Raw genomic sequence first — 3,599 nt, 5'->3', positions numbered from 1 at the left:
TTCAAGGTGGATTTGCGGTCGGTAGGTTAGGATGAATCGGCAGCTGCTAGATTTGTGAACTCGCTGCCGAGCCATGGCTGTGCTTCTTGGCTGGAGAGCACACACAGCCGGAATAGTCAGTGACTGGACACTACCATGCCTTGTGCTCTGCTTCCACAGCTAGCTCTAGTTAGATCCCTTTTTTGCTCCCCTGTCCAGCTGTTGTTAAAGCAAGTGTGTTTCGTGCAGATGAATGTCGACAAGCTGAAGAACATGGCCAGTGCCATACGCACCGAGGGCAAGGGCACTATGCGCAGGTGCTTTCTCAGATGTTAACCTTGTTATTACTATCATCCATAAGTAGTGTTATTGGTTTTGGTATATATGAGCACTAGTGTTTCCTGCTTATAGCATGTTATGTATTGTACATGTGTCCATTTTACCCATGTAAATCATTTGTTTCAGACCTAATATCATGTTTCCTCATAATGGATAATTCGTGCCCTGTGAATCATTGCTGCTATCCGGTGTAGAAATGCCAAACTTGAAGCATGCTATCTAAAGCATAGATCATCATCCAAACATACTCGTGTCACATTTCTAAATTGATATATCAGTGAATGCCATTTAGTGGATGCATGTCAGCATATAGAGTAGTATGAAAATGCCATTCAGTAAAGCGGAACTTCTTAAATATTGCACGCTGAAGTAAACTGCAACTTCTTCATCAACAAGCAACCCTTTTTCGTGAAAGAACTGCAACTTGCATTCATATAACAAATAGAAGATACAACTTGTATTCATGTAAAGATAGAAAACGCAACTTGCCATGGGGTTTTGTTTTCTTTAAATCTGGTTACAAGTTTACTATTTTTCCAGAACCATCATCTTACATTTTCTTACAGCTTGCCAAAAATGTCAAACTCTCGATCTATTCGCCCCACTGTGCAATGCTAGACTCTTAAGTACAACATGAATGCCAGGGCTGGTAGATGATTTACGCTTGAGGAGTCCAAGGTGATCGTTTTTCCCCTTCCATTTTGCTTCCTCCATCTTTGAATTACCCATGTGGGATGTTGTATCATCGGAGTGATCATTTGGTATACATCCTGACATGTACTAATAAAATAATATGTTGCTTTACAAGATAATAGAATCCACTTGATTACATGCCTTGTATGTTGAATTAAAATCTGCAAGCCATACTTTGTGTGTTTTTTTGCAGGTTCGTGAAGTTGACAATCTGGTTTTGTGAAGGAAGGGGCCAGCCATGGAGAAGATCCTGCTGGTCGTCCCTGGCAATCCAGGTAGGTGACCGCCGGCGTGCTACATGCCATGTCTGTTTTTCAATGTGTTCGAGTGCTCAATCAGGGGCTTATGTTGCTCTGATGTTTCTGTGTGGCTGGCAGGTATTGTTGGATTCTACAAGGACTTTGTGGAAGCCCTCTGTGAGCTAGTTCATGGAGACTCGACAGTCCGAGCGATCTCTGTAGCGTGAATGGAGTGATAGTCCAGATAACTGGTGAGTCAAACATGTTCCATGATGTTGTTTTGAGCTTGAAAGCACATAATACATTTACTGACAAAATAAACTAATGCATCCTCTAGCTCTGTTTATGCATTTCAGCTGAAGACGTGGCAGATGATATGGACTACACAGTCCACACTATATGCTGCTACTAAATTAAGATGCACAAAGTTCACACTATATGCTTTTCATGTCCCCTGGCAGTGGCCTCTATATGTCACAAAGTTCACAGTAGGGGATGTGTAGGGATTCATGTGGTTGATGGGTTGTAGCGTGTTTTGCCTAGGGATTCATGTGGTTGATCGGTTGTAGCGTGTACTGCTATTGGGTTCCATGCCTATCCTCAGATAGATTAACTCTCGACTCATGTAGCGTTGCATTGATTCATGATCTAGAGGCTGTTACTGATGTGGCGTTGGGAGATTTAGCAGCCTGATTTGATGAGACTGGTATATCTTATTGTAGATTGTAAATTAGTTTCGTATGTTGTCCATATGTGTTCCAAAGTATTTTCCGAGGAGAATTTGTTTTGAGATATCCATATCATGTTGTGCTTGCTGTTTAGTTTTGTTTGTCCCAAAAGGCCTATGCTATTTAGCTTTTTTGTTGAATTAATCATAAATGGTAGATTTTTTGTTATTCGAAGCTGCTGAACAATGTAGTTAGGTTTGTTTTATTGCTGCATTAGAATTACAGCAATCGTCCTAGTCTTGTTTTGTTGTAGACATGGCATTGTTAGAACTTGATGTAGATTTTCATCAACTGTTTTTGTGGTTTTCCATTAGAAAATGTATATGCATTGTTTATTCTATTTTAAACTTCATCATGGTATGGTTTGTTTCTATTCTACTGGCTTGATTTTGTTAACACTAGCATGCTCTGTTTGTGTTGGAGCCCAACCATGGACTGTACGTACTAAGCTAGCTCAAGCGCACACACACAGCCAACTTGATTGATGTCTGTAGATACTAGCAGTAGCACGTGTGTGTGTCTCCTATACTCGCTTGCTTAATTTCTGTACTAGATCAACAACACTAACTCTTACTTCTTTGTTTGATTCGGAGCAGTAGGAATCCTCTGTGGACAATGACGACAACCAGGGCATCCACCGCCACGACGACGCTCGGCACATGGTCCAACTCGGCTACAACCTCCTCTACCGCGGGACGAAGACCGTGGCTGTGTGCGGCATCGACTACAATCTCCTCTCATCTAAGTTCGTCTCCTATCTTCTAGCCCCCTCTCTTGTGCTTCTATAGTAGTACCTTGCTTTGTTTCATGTGCATGGGTGATTTTGTTTGTACTTTTCGTGCTTGTGTCATGTAAAAGATCATTCCTATTTACAAGTGATGATGATTTGGAGTAGAACACTTGTTAAATTGTGCTCTTGTAGTAGACCCCATTTGTAGTTACTGTAATGTGCATTGACTCGGTCTCCTAGTACTACAGATCATGCATGTTAATAATTTATAGTGGCCTTGTTAGTTATTACAGCTAGGCTGTGTTAACTGTTGGTGTTTAATCTAGCTAGCTTGTTTCTACCGTCAGGATTGCAGCAAATTATAGCTAGCTAGCCTGTTTGAAATTTGTTTTTTTGCTTGGTATGCTGCTTGGTATGCCCTGTTTATATGAATTGTTTTGTATCTAGTGACTAGTTGTCACATAGATTAAAATCTCCGTGCAACGAGCAAGTAATCAGTGGCCGTGAAGAAACGTTTATAATATTGTTAGCTTGTTCTATTAGTTCCAGAGAAAAAGCAAAATTCCAGCTCCGCCTGCTTCATGATCTATGATAAGTTCACTTGTGTAAGAATAAGGCAGCATTTAAGCAACGGGTAGCAGTATCCACAAAACTAAGTATTCTGTTCGTTTTCTTGTGTGCTTGACTGCTTGTGTATTGGTATAGGTGAGGAAGAACCAGCTGCCGACGGGCGAGGGCATGGGGTTCCTGGAGGCCAAGCACCACCTTCTGCTGAGCTACTGCCAGGGCCTCGTCTATTGTCAGGACCGGATTTTCGGGATATTAATTTCCAAAAAATGGCCCTTGTGCTCACCAGCCCCAGGATTACTGTTAGCTGATGAGGCACCAACT

At 41.6% G+C, this 3,599-nt stretch overlaps 1 long non-coding RNA gene across 1 annotated transcript; it reads left to right on the top strand.

The window, feature by feature from the left end:
• The first annotated feature begins 894 nt into the window (after positions 1-894).
• Positions 895-2,228, top strand: LOC119341079. The gene is made up of 4 exons (XR_005164874.1): positions 895-996; positions 1,205-1,286; positions 1,389-1,501; positions 1,588-2,228. It is a non-coding gene; the product is annotated as an uncharacterized LOC119341079 (long non-coding RNA).
• The last annotated feature ends 1,371 nt before the right edge of the window (positions 2,229-3,599 follow it).

This window comes from Triticum dicoccoides, chromosome 7B (assembly GCF_002162155.2).
Source record: "Triticum dicoccoides isolate Atlit2015 ecotype Zavitan chromosome 7B, WEW_v2.0, whole genome shotgun sequence".
Lineage (NCBI taxonomy): Eukaryota > Viridiplantae > Streptophyta > Magnoliopsida > Poales > Poaceae > Triticum > Triticum dicoccoides.
The sequence above is the reverse complement of the archived record's forward strand: the minus strand, read 5'-3'. Positions and strand labels throughout refer to the sequence as shown.